General features: G+C 37.6%; 1 non-coding gene across 1 annotated transcript; it reads right to left on the bottom strand.

The window, feature by feature from the left end:
- Positions 1-490: 490 nt before the first annotated feature.
- On the bottom strand, positions 491-597 carry LOC126063431 (U6 spliceosomal RNA). The gene has a single exon (XR_007514371.1). It is a non-coding gene; the product is annotated as a U6 spliceosomal RNA (small nuclear RNA).
- Between the last annotated feature and the right edge of the window lie 17,611 nt (positions 598-18,208).

Genomic DNA, 18,208 nt, shown 5'->3' with positions numbered 1-18,208 from the left:
AATCTATAAAGGCACCTCAGAATTTTGTATAATTAACGAAGTTTTAAAATGTGGGTTCCTAATAAAATCCATAGCAATTTTTCCTCTGAGAAGAAGGTTGAGTTCTTTGTGGGCTTTTTTGGTGTAGCTATGGGGGGTAGGAGTGATTGTAGACTTTGTGAATTAGCTAAGTGAGAAACATATATTAAATTATTTTTTTCTATTGACCTGAATTATCTTAATTGGCTCTCTAGAACTCACCAGATAATCAACCCTCAAATTGGCTTTCCTATTTAGCAGATGAAAGTATACACTAGAATTGTTTCTTTTAAAAATGCAATTCCATCTAAAATAAGGATAAAATAAGGATAGCCGTCTGTTAAATGCCATACCATCAGCAGCAAGCTATCATTGCATGTAATTGCTTTAAAAATGAAAACCAATGTTTCAATTGTTTTCCTTTCTCAAGAGAGGGTGAAAGACATTCACCCTCCTGAACTTTTTCTTTTTTTAAAATATGGAATGCTTCATGAATTTGCGTGTCATCCTTGCGCATGGGCCATGCTAATCTTCTCTGTATTGTTCCAATTTTAGTATATGTGCTGCCGAAGCGAGCACACCCTCCTGAACTTTTAAAGTGTATTACTGACTAAAGGTAAGGGGAAATGCCTAAACTTTAAAAGTGAAACTTTAAAAAAGAAAAATATTAAAGGGTTGTGATCTATTGCTTGCTGTTACTAAACACTGATGGAACTACTATGCTTAAAAATGTGTTTATATTGTTCCAAATTGAGTCATTTCCTCTAGACAACTGTGAGCTCGTTAAGGTAAGACGGTGTCTTATTTTTTTCTCCAGTGTATCAAATATTGTCCAGAAAGCCAGAGTTGCCCAATATTTTCTATATCGTATGTTTTTTGATATTTTTGGTAGGAGAGATTATGATAGAAAAGGCAATTTTTTTTTACAGCCTCGAAAGGAACATCATTTATAAAAGTTGCAAGACAAGATTAATATATTGGAAAGAATTGATGTACTATACTACATATATTGTTTTTAGGTGCTGTGGAGTTGGTTCCGACTCACAGCAACCCTACAGGACAGAGTAGAACTGCCCCATAGGGTTTCCAGGGAGTGACTGGTGGGTTTGAACTGCCGAACATTTTGGTTAGCAGCCGTAGCTCACTGTACTTCTTAACCACTGTGCCACCAGGGCTCCATACTACATATATATGTATAAATAATACACATACACACAGGTCCCTGGGTGGTACAGGTTTGTGGTTTGAACCTACCTAGCAGTGCTGTGGAAGAAAGGCCTGGAAATCTACTTTTGTAAAGATTACAGCCAAGAAAACCCTATGGAGCAGTTTTACTCTGTAACACATGGGGTTGCCATAAGTCAGAATTGACTCGACAGCAGTGGGTTTACACACACACACACACACACACACGTATAATATTTTAGAAATAAAACGATTCCAGTAAAGCAGGACTTCCCAATTTTTTCATGGGATAGCATGCAAAGAAAATGACAATAGTTGAGCAGCACAATGGGGTAAATGGACAAGGCTGCACTAAGCACCTGATGCCTTCCCCAGCAACCTCAAGGGCTGAAGCCTGCAAGGGTGTGCTGGAGCCAGCTGCTACCAGCTCCTGAGAACCGACTGTGTACGTCTCTTCCCAATTTCCAGTGACATCTCACTGGTAGCTTGAAATCGTCAATGGTGGGAGTATTTGCACCATGGAAATCAGTAATTGGAAAATGCTAGAAATCAATGCTTTTTTTCTAGAGAGCTGGCTACTAAACATTAACCTGCACCCTGTTGACTGAGGGGATCCACACCTCAGCACATTTATAGCCCATTTGTGGTACACCTGTTGGGCAGCTCTGCAATCAAGTCTAGTTTTAAGACTCTCCTACTATGAGTATTTTTCTGATACAAATTGTGTCAGGCAGCTGCTGACTAATTTGACTTTATCATGCAGAATAAACATTTATAGCGTTTTGTATGAAGCTTAAGTATAATTAGCTTTAGGATAAACCCACCCTGAGGCTGAAGCATCAGATGTAAACCCTGGGAACCTAACTATAGATGATGACATTTTGGAGTGGGGAAATACCCAATTAAACTTAGGCTTTTGGTCTGGTCACCTTACAAGTGAAGCCCAAGGATTGGCAAGTCCCATATTCTCAGACAGAGCTGCCAACTGCCTTCTTAGTTCTGTGGCCCTTACACATAAATAGGTGAGAAAGAAAGTTCTCAGCACAAAAGACATACACAAAAACAAACAGGACAAAGAAATCCAGAGGCATAAAGACAATGCAAGGAGCAAAAGAAAATATCAAAAATATAACTACATTAAAAACATCCTCAGAGAGATAAGGGAAGATAGGAACTCATGAAAGAATAAAGAGCTCTTGGAAACGGAAAATATTATACCAGGAGCTGCTGTTATTGTTAGGGGCCACAGAGTCAGTTCTGACTCATAGTGACCCCATATACAACAGAACAAAATACTGCCCGGTCCTGTGCTACCCTCACAATCATTGCTATGTTTGAACCCATTTTTGCAGCCACTGTGTCAATCCATCTTGTTGAGGGTTTTCCTCTCTTTCAATGACCCTCTACTTTACCAAACATGATGTCCTTCTTCAGGGACTGGTCTCTCTTGATAACATGTCCAATGTACGTGAGACACAGCCTCGTCATCCTTGCTTCTAAGGAGCATTTTGGCTGTACTTCTTCCAAGACAGATTTGCTTGTTTTTCTGGCAGTCTGTGGTATATCCAATATTCTTTGCCAATACCATAATTCAAAGTAAAAACTTTGAATTCAGAATTCAGAGTAAAAACTTTAATGAACGAATTAGAAGATGAAGTTGAGAAGTCTTCCAGAAAGAAGAGCAAAAAGACAAGAAGTTGGAAACTGGAGTGTGAGAGAGAAAATTTAGAGGATTACTATAGAATATCCCCATCTACCTAAAATGTTAGTGAATGTCTCAAGGCAAGGATTTTTGTGTGTTTCATTCATTGCCTAGAACAAAACCAGACATATAGTAGATCTTTAATAAATACTTTTTTAATGAATGGAGTTGAAGAATGAAAAAACGAGAAAAATAGAAACGAGCAAATTATCAAACAAATTAACACAAGGAAATTCCTCAGCACTAAAGGAAATTAATTTCCAGAGTGAAAGGATCCACTCGGCATAAGGAATGAGGAAAGTCCACATCAAAGCACATTACTGGGAAGCTTCAGAATGCCAGAGATAAAGACAAGATCTTATAAGCTTCTGGGAAAACAGAACAGGTCACGTATAAAGGACCAAGGGTCAGAGTGGATTTGAATTTCCCAATAGCAAAGCTGGTAAGCTGTTAGACACCAAACAGTTAAGAGACCTTATTATGTGATTTTTATACATTTTTTTCAAGTGCCCAATGATAGAAATCTATTTTATTCATGCCCAATGATAGCAAACTGTTTTAATATCATGCAAGGCTAGTCACTGTTTACAAGCACATACACAACCTTGTTGTTAGCTGATATTGAGCTGGCCTCAACTCATCGTGACCCCACGTATTACAGAGTAGAACTGCTCCACAGGGTTTTTTGGGCTGTAATCTTTATGGAAGCAGTTTTCCAGGCCTTTCTTCCACGGAGCTGCTGGGTGAGTCTGAATCATTAGTAGCACATCTCAAACCACTTGCACCACCATCCAGGCTCCTTGTATATGACATAAATTATTTCAAAACATTGCTATCAAAGATGATTAGAAAAGCTAGCTTATATCTAAAGTTTTGTGGCCTGATATAAACTCCCTGGTGCTAAATTAAAATGAAACCTATTTACTATTCAATCTATTTGATGTGTTCTCATTGCATGCAATTGCACGTGGCAAAAAGTGGATATTATGAAACTAAAAAAAATGGATTCTCCAATGTCCCTCCAGCAAACTAAAAACAGATAATGTCGGCCTCTGGTTAGTATTCCTGTGGTGACCAGGGTTAGTGGTAGTGTGAGAAAGCTCACGGCAGCTGGATTATTGATTTTTATATGTCTGGGCCCTTTCAGTTGTAATGACAGAAACTGAACAATCTAGTTTAAGCAACAAAGAGAATGATCAGGCTCCCAGAAACAAGAAATCCAAGGAGTGGATCCTGCTTCAAGCATAACTGGATCTTGTATTTTGCCTTTCTGTTTGTCTCTTTTTCTTGCTCCTGCTTTCCTCTGTGTGGCTCCAGTTCCAGGCAGGCTCTCCTGAAGCAAAGATGGCCACCAAACAGCTACCCAAAACACTAAACCTATTACCATCGCGTTGATTCCGACTCATAGCGACCCTATAAGACAGAGTAGAACTGCCCCATAGGGTTTCCAAGGAGTGGCTGGTGGATTCAAACTGCCAACCTTTTTGGTTAGCACCCATAGCTCTTAACGACTACAGTCTTATGTTATCTTCACAGCTAGCAATTCCAGAAAAAAGAATGCAACTCTTGCTGACCCAGCATTTGCATCATTTTTTGAAAAGGAGTTAGGTTACATCACTGTGTCTGGAGGAAGCAGATACTCTGATTGGGCAGCCTGGTTCATAAGCCCACCCCTGAGTCAGAGAAAGGAGGTCTGTGAAATTGGCAGACCCTTAAGAATCCCATGGAACGAGACAGTGATAGCTTTCAGAAGCAAAGGATCAGAAATGACTCTCTCCCCACCTCCCCCAAAACTAGTAACACATGACCACTTACGTGAGACCACTTTCCCTTGGAGTCAAAATTCTTCAGGCTATAGGAAACCAAATAAAGTTCAATGACTTTAGGAACATACTTCAGAAAATTGTCACCTTGCAGTGATGGACGGTTTAATTTGGAAAAAAAATAAAATAAAATAAACACAACCCACAGCATTATCTAAATTACTAGAGGTATAACATGCAAACTCCTTGGTTTCTAGGAGATATGTAAATGACTCACTCGTATTTTTAATTTGTTAGTAAATGGTGCCAGGTTTCCAGTTTTGTGTTGAAGCCACTTCTTTATCCATAGAACAACTTCATAAAGAGGCACATCTTAGAGATGAATACAAATCTCCTCAAGTTATTTTTATCCAATTATACCCCAACATTGTACCTAATTTGCTGGTCATGATATTCCCACAGCCCTGGATGCTTCAAAAGAGACGTGGACTCTTCTTATTTTTCATCTTATTTAAAAAAAAATTTCTTTTATTGTGATTTAGGTGAAAGTTTACAGAGCAAATTAGTTTCCCATTTAATAGTTTGTACATAACACGTTCCATGACATTGGCTGTGTTCCTCACAATGTGTCAGCACTCTCCCAATGCCTGCCCTGGTTTCCGTTCCTTTTCGTCCAGATTTTCTACCTTTTGCTGCCTTCTCATATTTGCTTTTGGGCAAATGTTGCCTTTTTAATCTGGCGTAATTGATGGTTTCAAGGAGCACGTTCCCCTCTGGTGTTACTGTTTCTGTATAGACCTGTCTATTGCCGAAAGGTGGTCTCCAGGAATCGCCTCATGTTCTTCTTTTTTTAACATCTCCCTTGTACTTCAGTACAGCTCTGGGACTTGATCTGATCAAAACAAATTCTATTCAACGTGAGTAGTAAAATCTTTCTTCTATCTGCCAGAACCTGATTCCCAACTTCTATATCCTACGTCTCCCCACAGATTCCATCTGGAGACAAATTCCTATCCTGGTCCCTAAACTGAATCTCAGCCTCTAGAAGGAGGTCATACCCATCACTTAGAGACCTGATGCACAAAGTTATATTCATTGATAGAACAGTTCTGACCTCATGGTCCAATACTGGACTTCTGGCTTGTCTCCAAGATCACACTTTCTGGTAACTTGTTCTTCCTCATAACTACATACCTGTCTGTTCCTGTGCTGTAGACTTAAGAAATCTGCCAAGAACCATACTTTCTCTAAGCCTGGAGGCTCTGCCTTGTTTTTATCAATTAGTCCCTCTCCCATGAACTCAATCGCACATCACCAATCCAAACAAACCATCCAAATACATAAGAGGAAATATATAGGGCTCATATGTGTCTGTTAACTCCCTTCTTTCTCTATATGTTTCAAAAAAAGTCTCTTTTTATTTAAAATCCAGTATGGAATGTGGTCACCATGAGTTGAAACTGTCTCAACAGCAATTAACAATAACAATATGGAACGGATGGGGCCCTTATTTCTCGATTTTCAGATTGATGCTGTAACTTTTGATGACACTTGTTTTGTTTTGTTTTTTTAATTCCAGATATGAACTTTCTCCTTAAAAAAAACATATTGCTAAATCCTTGACTGGACTACTAAGTGCTCAAGATGTAATAGGCCTCCTGCAAGCCTTCCTTTTGTAGTGTGGGCTGCTAATTACATGAATGTAGGTCTAAGGCTGGGGGAGAAGAAACTGTCAGCATTGCACCATCCAAGCAAATGTTCAATGTCCAACCAAACAGCTCATTCCATATGGGACAAAAAATAGACAGAAATATGTTATTTGTAGTTCAGCTTAGCAAGCTTTTTTTGACTTGGCTAAGAGATTATTTCATTTTTATATCCTGCTTTTATTCTCTATAGTGACTTAAAAATACAGTATTGAAACTTTAAAAAGAGTATATGATATTCCCAGTGGCCCAAAATGGATAGTTAAAAGATCCCCAAAGCAAAATATAATGCAATTCACTGTAGCGCTGCTTTCAGTATAATTTGGGTCTTTTTCTTTTTTTAAGACACATACTGTTTTCTTCACTGATTATAAAAGTAATATACGTCCATTGCTGAAATTTTTGAAAACATGTGAAATACAAATCATTAGCAATGTCCAAACCCAAAGATAATCATTTCTGTTTAGTCTTTTTTCTGTAGATGGTCCAGCTTCCGGATCACATGACCTGTGCAGTCACACAGGGTCGCACTCAGAAGGGCCCCATGCTTGTTTTAATGCTCTGCTGTTGCCATGTTGGAATTCTCAATAATTTTTGAACAAGGAACCACATATTTTTATTTTACACTGGGCCCCACAAGTTATGTAACTGGTCCCATTCACAGATGTCCACGTAAACACATCTACTGGTGTATACACACACACGTAAATATATAGATAAGTAAAATTTACATTAAGATAATACAGTTCATACAGTTTTATATCCTACTTTTTTTGCCTAATATTTAATTGTAGGCATTTTCCTGTATCAGCAAATGTTATTTTTAATACTTGCATAATATTTCATCATATGGAAAACAATCACTTATTTAATTTCGACCCTATTTTTGGCATCTAGATTGTTTAAAATTTCATACTGTTATAAATACTGAGGAATATTGTTTTATATTATTTTTAAATGTATTTTTTATTATTTCCCTAAAATAACATGAAGAAGTAAAATTGAAAAGAGAAAGGGATATGAACATTTTTTTGTACCTTTGTATTTAAATTGTCAAATAGTTTTCCAGAAAGATTACTATCACCAGTAAAGTTTAAGAAACCTCCTCTTTATACCTTCAGTAGAAAATAACATTATATTAGAAAATATTTGGTAATTGAATTAAGTTAAAAAATTATCCAATATTTTAATTTCCATTTCTTTTACTATTAGTAAAGGAGGTTATTTTTCCTGTATTTATTAGGCATTTTTATACCCCCTTAGAATTGCTTTCAGAATCTAAACTTCTCAATGTGATTTTTAGGGCCTTTTGTGTCCTATCAAAGAGCCCTGGTGGCACAGTGGTTAAGTGATGGGCTACTAACCAAAAGGTGGCAATTCAAACCTACCAGCCGCTCCTCGGGAGAAAAGATGTGGCAGTCAGCTTCCAAAAATATTTATAGCCTTGGAAACCCTGCGGGGCAGTTCTATTTTGTCCCATAGGGTCGCTATGAGTCCAAATCTACTCAATGGCAACTTTTAACAGGCTTGTGTCCTGTCACTCTAGCTTTATCTCCCAACATAACTCTCTTTCCCATGCCCCTGCCCTCAACCATTCTAAGTGCCATCCATATGTATTTGATTCAGTTACTAGAATTTGCCATGCATTCTCTGGCTTCTTGTCCTTTAAACATCCTGTATACTATTTCAAAACATCTCTTCCTACATCTCTTTGTGTAGTTAACTTCTATTTGTCCTTCAGTTCTCAATGTAAACATCACTTCCCCTGAAAGCCTTCCTTGATTTCCAGACTATGTTAGGTGCCCCTGCCAGGGGTTCCCAAATCATACTGTATTTCTTCTTTTTCTTTTTTAATAAACTTTTTATTTTGGAGTAATTTTAGATTTACAGAAAAGTTGCAAAGATTGTACAGAGAGCTCTCACATATCCTTCACTCAACTTCCCCTAATATTAACATCTTGTATAACCATGGTATGTGTATCAAAACTAAGACATTAACACAGTCACAACAGTATTAACTACAAATACCTGGATTTCACTAATTTTTCTACTCAAGAATAGATATGATGCATTGAACCCTAATGACCAAAGAACAGATGAGTTGTGGGATGACATTAAGGACATCATACATAAAGAAAGCAGAAGTTCATTAAAAAGACAGGAAAGGAAGAAAATACCAAATTGAATGTCAGAAGTACTCTGAAGTTAGCTAAAGTGAATGGAAGAAACGATGAGGTAAAAGAGCTGAACAGAATATTTCAAAGGGTGGCTTGAGAAGACACAGCAAAGTATTATAATGAAATGTGCAAAGACCTGGAGTTAGAAAACCAAAAGGGAAGAACACACTTGGCGTTTTTCAAGCTGAAAGAACTGAAGAAAAAAATTCAACCCTTGAGTTGCAATATTGAAGGATTCTGTGGGCAAAATACTGAATGACACAGGAAGCATTAAAAGATGGAAGGAATACACAAAATCATTGTACTAAAAAGAATTGGTTGATGAGCGACCATTTCAGGAGGTAGCATATGATCAAGAACTGAGGGTATTGAAAGAAGTCCATACCGTACTGAAGACACTGGCAAAAAACAAGGCTCCAGGAATTGATGGAATACCAATCAAGATGTTTCAACAAACCGATGCAGAGGTGCTCACTTGTCTATACCAAGAAATTTGGAAGACAGCTAACTGGGCAACCGACTCGAAGAGATCCATATTTGTGCCCATTCCACAGAAAGGTGATCCAACAGAATACAGATATTATCAAACAATATTATACAAAAGTAAAATTTTGCTGAAGATAATTAAAAAATGATTGCAGCAGTACATTGATGGGGAATTGCCAGAAACTCAAGCTGGATTCAGAAGAGGGCATGGAATAAGGGATATCATTGCTGATGTCAGATGGATCCTGGCTGAAAGCAGAGAGTACCAGAAAGACGTTTACCTGTGCTTTATTAACTATGCAAAGGTATTCAACTGTGTGGATCATAACCAATTGTGGACAACATTTCTAAGAATGGGACTTCTAGAACACTTAATCGTGCTCATGAGGAACCTGTACATAGACCAACAGGGAGTCACTCAAACAGAACAAGGGATACTGTGCAGTTTAAAATCAGGAAGGTGTGCATCAGGGTTATATCCTGTCACCATACTTATTCAATTTGTATGCTGAGCATATAATCTGAGAAGCTGGAATATATGAAGAAGAACGTGGCACCAGGATTGGAAGAAGACTCATTAACTATCTGTGGTATGCACATGACGCAACTTTACTTGTTGAAAGTGAAGAGGACCTGAAGCTCTTACTGATGAAGATCAAGGGCCACAGCCTTCAGTATGGATTACACCTCAACGTAAAGAAAATAAAAATGCTTACAACTGGACCAATAAGCAACATCATGATAAATGGAGAAAAGGTTGAAGTTGTCAAGGATTTCATTTCATTTGGATCCACAATCAACACCCATGGAAGCAGCAGTCAAGAAATCAGACGATGCATTACATTGGGTGAATCTACTATAAGAGATCTCTTTAATGTGTTAAAAAGCAAAGATGTCACCCTGAAGACTAAGGTGCGCCTGACGCAAGCAATGGTATTTTTAATTGCCTCATATGCATGTGAAAGCTGGACAATGAGTAAGGAAGACTGAAGAAGAACTGATGCCTTTGAATTATGGTGTTGCAGAAGAATATTAAATATACCATGGACTGCCAGAAGAACAAACAAATATATCTTGGAAGAAGTACAGCAAGAATGCTCCTTAGAAGCAAGGATGGCAAGACTTCCTCACGTACCTTGGTCGTGTTACCAGGAGAGATCAGTCCCTGGGGAAGAACATCATGTTTGGTAAAGTAGAGGGTCAACGAAGAGATGAAGATCCTCAACGAGATGGATCAACACAGTGGCTAAAATGAGCTCGGGTATAGCAACGATTGTGAGGATGGTGCAGGACTGGGCAGTGTTTTGTTCTGTTGCACATAAGATTGCTATGAGTTGGAAATGACTCAATAGCACCTAACAACCATTTTTCTATTAACGGCCTTGTTCTGTTTCAGGATTCAATGCAGGACACCATATTCTATTTAGTCATCCTGTCTCCTTAGTCTTCTTGTACTTTTATTATGGTACTTATTGCATTTTATTCTAATTGACCTCCTTTTCGAAAAAGCTCTGTGAGAGCAGGGACTGTGTATTTTTCACCATTGCACTCCCCGCCCTTGCAGTGTCCATAGCAAACAGGTGCCGTATATTTCTGAATAAAAAGCAAGATTTTCCTAAATGAATCTCTCAAGAAGGGTGACCCACCTTACATTTAAGTTCTTACAAAATCTGTTATATTGTGGTGTACTTTCTCAATTATTTTATTTAGAGCAACAAATTGCTGTTCAAGGACAACACATTAGCCTGTGATGACCTCATTGATTGCTTGGATGCTTGTAGAGATCATCTGTTGGAATCAGTAACAATTAAGGGAAAGACATTTAAAACAGTAATCTGCGTTTTGGGGGTTGTGACCAGACATAAAGGCTGGATGTCCTTGTAAATAAGGCTTTTAAAAGCAGATGGGGAAAAAAAGGAGATGGAGACTGAAGGACAATGGCTTATTATAAAATTCACTTAAAAAAGCAATTCCCTGGTCACAGCTATGATCATCTCTTGCCTGTAGCTCCTGCAAATAGCCTCCTAAGCAGTGTCTATGAATCCTCTTTTGTCCATCTGCAATTTGCTCTCCACCAGTATGCAGAGTGATCTTTTTCAAAATTCAAATGTTCTCTTTAAGAGCCTGCAACAGTTTTCCGTTAATTTCTAGTAAAGATCAAAATCTCTAATGACCTACAAAGCCTTGAATGCTCAGTCTCCTGCCTACCTTTCCAGCCTGCAGATCTCAGCCCAAGCCTCATTTCCCTGACCACAAGCTCTCAGCATAACATGAAGCTTTTCTTAATAGCCCTTGTTAGAGTTACAGTTATAACTATAAACTCTATTAGGGTAAGACCCATGTCAATTTTTGTTCACCTCTGTACCTCCAACATTTAGGAAAGTACTTGGTACATTTTAAGCACTTATAATTATTTCAGTAAATAAACAAAAGAGCCCCTTCAGGGGGGACAAAATTATTTGCTCAGTGGTCTAAGAGTAACCTGAGATATGCAAATGACACAACCTTGTTTGCTGAAAATGAAGAGGACTTGAAACACTTACTGATGAAGACCAAAGACTACAGCTTTCAGTATGTATTATATCTAAACATAAAGAAAACAAAAATGCTCACAACTGGACCAATAAGCAACATCATGATAAATGGAGAAAAGACTGAAGTTGTCAAAGATTGCATTTTACTTGGATCCACAATCAACGCCTGTGAAAGCAGAATCAAGAAATCAAACAATGCCTTGCATTGGGCAAATCTACTGCAAAAGACTTCTTTAAAGTATTAAAAAGGAAAGATGTCACTTTAAGAACGAAGGTGCACCTGACTTAAGCCATGGTGTTTTCAATTACCTCATATGCATGTGAAAGCTGGACAATGAATAAGGAAGACCAAAGAATTTATGCCTTTGAATTATGGTGCTGGTGAAGAATATTGACTATGCCATGGACTACCAGAAGAATGAACAAATCTGTCTTGGAAGAAGTACAGTCAGAATGCTCCTTAGAAGAAAAGATGACAAGACTTCATCTCATGTACTTTGGACATATTATCAGGAGAGATCAGCCCCTGGAGAAGGACATCATGCTTGGTAAAGGATATGGTCAGCAAAAAAAGAAAACCCTCAACAAGATGGATTGACACAGTGGCTGCAACAATGGGCTCAAGCAAAACAACAATTATGACGATGGCACAGAACCAGGCAGTGTTTCATTTTGTTTCACACGGGGTTGCTATGAGTTGGAACTGACTCAATGGCACCTAACAACTACAATGTCTCAGGGACAGCAGACAGTATCAAAACATATAAAAAAGCAGGACAATATGGCTCCAGAAAATGACCAAAATAAAGAATCAGAGGACCTTCCTATAGATGAAAGGCAGTGGAACTGCCTGATATGGAATTCAAAAGACTAATATTTAGGGTTCTCCATTGAGACAAGGAAAAATATCAAGGAAAGCAGAGACAAAACCTAGGAAAAAATAGACCAAGAAAAACACAGCCAAAGCAATAGAAGAATTCAGGAAAATAATACAAGAACAAAATGTTAAAATAAATGAACACTTAAAAGTCACACAGCAACAGCAACTAGAAATCCAAAAGATAAACAACAAAATCTCGGAAATTGACAACTTAATAGAAAGTTTTAGAAGCAAATTTGAAACAATGAAAGACAGAATCAGTGATATTGAAGACAAATCCATGTTCACCACTTTGTTTGAGGAAAAATCAGTGAAAATAATGAAGAAAATGGAGAATTATGTGAGATGCAATCAAGAGCAAAAATCTGTGCATGATCTGAATTCCAGAATAGGAGAGCAAAATGGAAAATGTAGGGAAGATTGTTAAAGATTTGCTAACAGAAAACTTCCCAAATATTATGAAAGATGAAAAGCTGACCATCCAAGAAGCCCGACAAACCCCATATACGATAGAATCTAAAAGAAAGTCACCAAGATACATCATAAACACACTTGCCAAAACAGAAGACAAAGAAAGAGTCCTGAAAGCAGTTCAAGAAAAACAAAAAGTCCTTACAAAGGGCAAACAATAAGACAAAACTGATTACTCAGCAGAAACTATGTAAGCCAGAAGGTAGTGGTGTGACATACATAACACCTTGAAAGAAAAAAACTGCCAACCAAGAACAATATATCCTGCAAAACCCTCTCTCAAACATGATAGCAAAATTAGGATATTTCCAGATAAACAGAAATTAAGGGAATTCCCAAAAACCAAACCAAACTTACAAGAAACATTAAAGGGAGCCCTCTGGTTAGAGAATCAACAACATCAGACAACAACCAGAGTCTAAGACACAGGACAGCATTAGCCAGAAACCAACCTAGATAAAGAACTCTCAATAATAAAACAAAGCGAAAAGACTTAAAACAGGGAAACAGAGACATCAATCTGTAAATGACAACATCACAACAATAAAAGGGAATAAGCAGTGTAAGTATAGAACTTTCAAATGGAAAGGAAGTCAAGGTGATATCAAGTAAAAAACCGTTTCCATTTCAAAATACAGGTAGTTCCCAGATTACAACGTACTCGAGTTATGGGGAAGCGCACTTGTAACTATTTTTTTTGTTTTGGTACATTTTATTGATAGTAATATGTACTACATACAATGTGCAATGCATAATTTGTTGATATCAGCATTCTCAGATGTAATGTTTCCAAACCCTAAAGACAAATAAAGATTGGATTTATAGACACTGATAATAAAAGGCAATAATAATGAAAACTAAAAAAAAAAAAAGAGGAATTCTACTTACATCAGAACCAACTTACGATGGAATAGTTCTCAGAATGGAACCCTGTTGTAAGTTGGGGATTACCTGTAGTTAAAATATTAATATCTAGGAAAAGTTAAATAATTATAAGATGAAAAACTGGTAGAACTTCAAGACTGAAAGACCTGGAGGTGAGTTACTATAGTCAGAAAGATCCATGTAAATTTCATTCATTTATTCAACAAGAGTGTAAAGCAGTAACCTAGGTGATGGAGTCATAGTAATGAACAAGATATACGGGTCCCTTACCCAAGGAACTTAAGTACTAATGGGGGAGACAAATGATAAAGAAATAATGAATACTTAATATAATGTCAGGCAGTGATAAATGATATGAAGAAAAATAAAGAGGAGGGAAAAGATAGTGATAAGATACTCTTTGAGATAGCATGGTCAGGAAAGGTTTCTCTGCAAAGGAAATCTATGCAAGACCTGAATGAGGTCAAAGAGGAATCCATGTGAGAGTCTGAGGAATAGCACCCTACCATATGTACTGATAGTTTGTTAGATAACTTTTAAACTGAGAATAAATAAATAGAGCAAGAGAAGGAACAACTGTTTGCCTTTTCATCTCAAAATCATCTAAGTTTTCAAAGTCTGAAGCTCTCCTAAATCCTTCTTAGCGGCTGGTTGTGTTTTTTAAATCTACTTAGCTGGAGCCCTGGTGATGCAGTGGTTGAGAGTTCAGCTGCTAACCAAAAGGTCGGCAGTTTGAATCTACCAGCTGTACCTCGGAAACCCTCTGGGGCAGTTCTACTCTGTTCTGTAGAGTCACTATGAGTAGGAATTGCCTCGACAGCAATGGGTTTGTTTTATTTCCTTGGTTTAGCTGAAGCTTAAGGTACTTCCCTCTTCAATGCATGTTTCTAATCTTATTCTAATTCCATACTTTGCCTAGTATTATTGCTATTTATCTAGCATCTCATATCCCATTTAATATGACATACATTTTGAAAGCAAAGTCTATATATTTTCAGCATTGTATTCCCTGAAGTATTTAGCACAGTGCTTGTCACAGAGTAACCAAGTAATTTTTTGCTGAACTGAAATTTTTATGTTTATTACCAGAGGCTCTTTTTGGATAAAATCATCTGACTCCTCAATTCCTAAATCACAAATAACTGTTTAGTTCAGCCTCTTTGAAACTATTTCTATGCATGCACTGAGTTTTTACAAATAAAAATATCTGGTCTTGGACAATTTACTTAACCTCTCTGAGCTTCAGTGTCCCCATCTCTAAAACAGGAATAGCAATTTTTATTTGATAGTATTTGTTGATGCAAGGATTTTAAAAAGAATATAGTGCAGGACCAGCCACATGGTTGTTGTTGCTGTTAGGTGCCATGAAGTCAGTTCTGACTCACAGCAACGCTATGTACAACAGAACAAAACATTGCCTGGTCCTGCGCCGTCCTCACAATCGTTGCTATACTTGAGCTCACTGTTGCAGCCACTGTATCAGTCCATCTCGTTGAGGGACTTCCTCTCTTTCACTGACCCTCTGCTTTACCAAACATGATGTCCTTCTCCAGGGACTTGTCCCTCACATGTCCAAAGTATGTGAGATGAAGTCTCACCATCCTGGCCTCGTAAGGAGCATCCTGACTGTACTTCGTCCAAGACAGATCTGTTTGTTCTTCTAGCATTCCACAGTATTTTCAATATTCTTCACCAACATCGTAATTCAAAGGCATCAATTCTTCTTTGGTCACACAGGGAAGGTATGTAATAAATCACTGGTCATTCAGTTAAGAAATTAGAGATTTTCAAGGCTGATCTAAAATCAGGTTATTTAATTTAAAAAATGTGCTAGTTATTTGTTAATGGCATTTGTTATAATTTATTTCCTATAAGGAAACCTGATATTGTCACAAGATCCTTTCTTTAATCAGCTGTATTGAGGTCTAATTTACAGGCAATAAAATCCACCAATTTTAAGTGTATGATTTAATGAGTTCTGACAAATGTACACAGTTGTGTAATGATCACCACAGTCAATATGTAGAATATTTCCATAATCCTAAAAAGTTCCCTCATACCTCACCACAGTAAAGCTCCTCCTTCCACCCCTGGTTCCTGGCAACCACTGGTTTGCTTTCTGCCAAAAATGCTTTTTATTCATTAAGCGAACATGTACGGTGGCCTTCTATTTGGAAGACCTTGAGCTAGGTACTTCACAGAATACAAAGATGAGTAAGACTCAGTCTGTGTCCTTAAATAACTTAAAATTTAGTCTAGTTTTATGTAATGTTGAGATTACTCTGTCTACAAATAACATGGGGCTGAATTTCAATATGAATTATGCCTACTAAAGAGCAATAAGAAAAGTAATAGCAAATGCTTCCCAAACCAACTTTTAGAATGCTGAACAAAATCAATAATGTACCTTCATGAATGCCAGTAATTATTATTTCTTTTAAAAGGCACAGATTTGTGATTGCAAGATGTTCCAGATGACTTTTAAAAAGTAAACTCTTTTCAAAATTAAATAACACACGGTATAATACGTAGAAATCATAAGCGTACAACTCGGTCATTCCAGGTTATTTAATGTCAGCCTAGACCAGCTCTCTGACCAATACAGTAAAAAGGCAACATTCTAAAGCTTTTTGGTTTAAATAGAATAACTGCATCATGGAAAGAAAGAAAGACATACGAGAACAATGCTCTGCAAAGGCTCCTACAGAATTGTGGGGATAAATAGTGAGAAAATGGATGGCACATTAAAATTCATGAGGAAATGTCAGCCAGGTTCCATGAATAACAAAGTGATTATTATGCAGGATCACGTTTTTCTTTCATCATTACAGAAAGACACAAAATCATTACCGTGATCTGCCATGTGTTTTTTCTTTTGTCATTAGATGCTGGGACAGGCCTATTAAATGTTTTACTTTACCCAGGGTAATGGTCAGTTATTGAGTAATGGTGGTCATGGTGCACGTGGCTTTCTCTGGCTCTAACTGTAAGTGTATTTAGACTACAGAAGAGGAACAAATTAAAAAGATGAGCACAACAGCTGGGTGGGTTTTTCTTTGTGATTACAAAGAACTTAAATCTATTCTGAACCTTACTGCCCCTCGCTTTATGCTTTATACCTGCCATTTCCAGAACAGACAAAGCTAGTATTTGCATTTGGAGCCTCCTTGTTCAATATAATGGGGACTACAGTTAATTTCAAAAGGAGCAATACATGCAAATTGAGGAAGGGTGTTAACATCAGGAGAAAAAATAATCTGGAGAAATAATTCCATAAAATTTGTACCATTTAGTTTAACTAGTGTAAAAGGTCTGCCTTGAGCATTATGCCCTTTTAAGAACTATCCATATGGGATCAAACTGACCAAAGCAACTTGAAAGATTAGATAGGAGCCTTAGGCGGCAGTGAGTTTATATTACTGAGGGAGGAACAATTCAGAAAACAAGGGTGAGCATGGTCGTACAGCTTGAGGAATTCAGCCTATGTCACTAAATTGTACACGTCGAAAAAGTGTTGAATTGGTGTATGTTTTCTATGTATATTCTCAACGACAAAATAAATAAAATTTAGAAACAAAAAAATAACAACAAAAAGCCCTCAAGAAAAAAAATCTCATTGCACAGCCTAAGGTTTGTCTTAGTCATCATCTAGGGCTGCTATAACAGAAATATCACACGTGGATGGCTTTAACAAAGAAGAATTCATTTACTTACAGTCTAGTTTTTTTTTTTTTTTAGTAGACTAGCAGTCCAAATTCACGGCATCAGCTCCAGGGGAAAACTTTCTGTCTCTATTGGCTCTGGAGGAAGGTCCTTCTCATCAATCTTCCCCTGGATATCAGCTTCTCTGTGCAGGAACCCAGGTCCAAAGGACATGTCCTGCTTTCGGTGCTGCTTTCTGGATGGTATGAGGTCCCCCAACTCTCTGCTCAACTTCCCTTTCCTTTTATCTCTTAGAAGATAAAAGGTGGTGCAGGCCACACCCCAGGGAAACTCCTTTTACATTGGATCAGGGATGTGACCTGAGCAAAGGTGTTACATCCCACCCTAACCCTTTTTAACATAATCTAATCTTGTCTCATGAACCATAGGCAAAGATTTGGATTTACAACACATAAGAAAATTATATCAATCACAAAATGGAGGACAACAACACACTACTGGGAATCATGGCCTAACCAAGTTGACACATATTTCTGGGGGACACAGGTCAATTCATGACAAGGCTATTGCCTCTAATGGAGAGCATATTCATGGCAGTATCTCATAGGCCATTGGCAAGGCTACATATTGGAATGGGGGAGCACCGTACCCAATGATCACCAATCAGCTAGCCAAGTTAGGAGAGTCACATGGCACTGTACAGAACCACTATGTGCAAGGAGTTGTCTAGAAATGCTT

The sequence above is a fragment of the Elephas maximus genome, chromosome 19 (genome assembly GCF_024166365.1).
Source record: "Elephas maximus indicus isolate mEleMax1 chromosome 19, mEleMax1 primary haplotype, whole genome shotgun sequence".
Taxonomy (NCBI): Eukaryota; Metazoa; Chordata; class Mammalia; order Proboscidea; family Elephantidae; genus Elephas; species Elephas maximus.
Note: the sequence above shows the minus strand (reverse complement) of the source record. Positions and strands in the feature narration are given on the sequence as shown.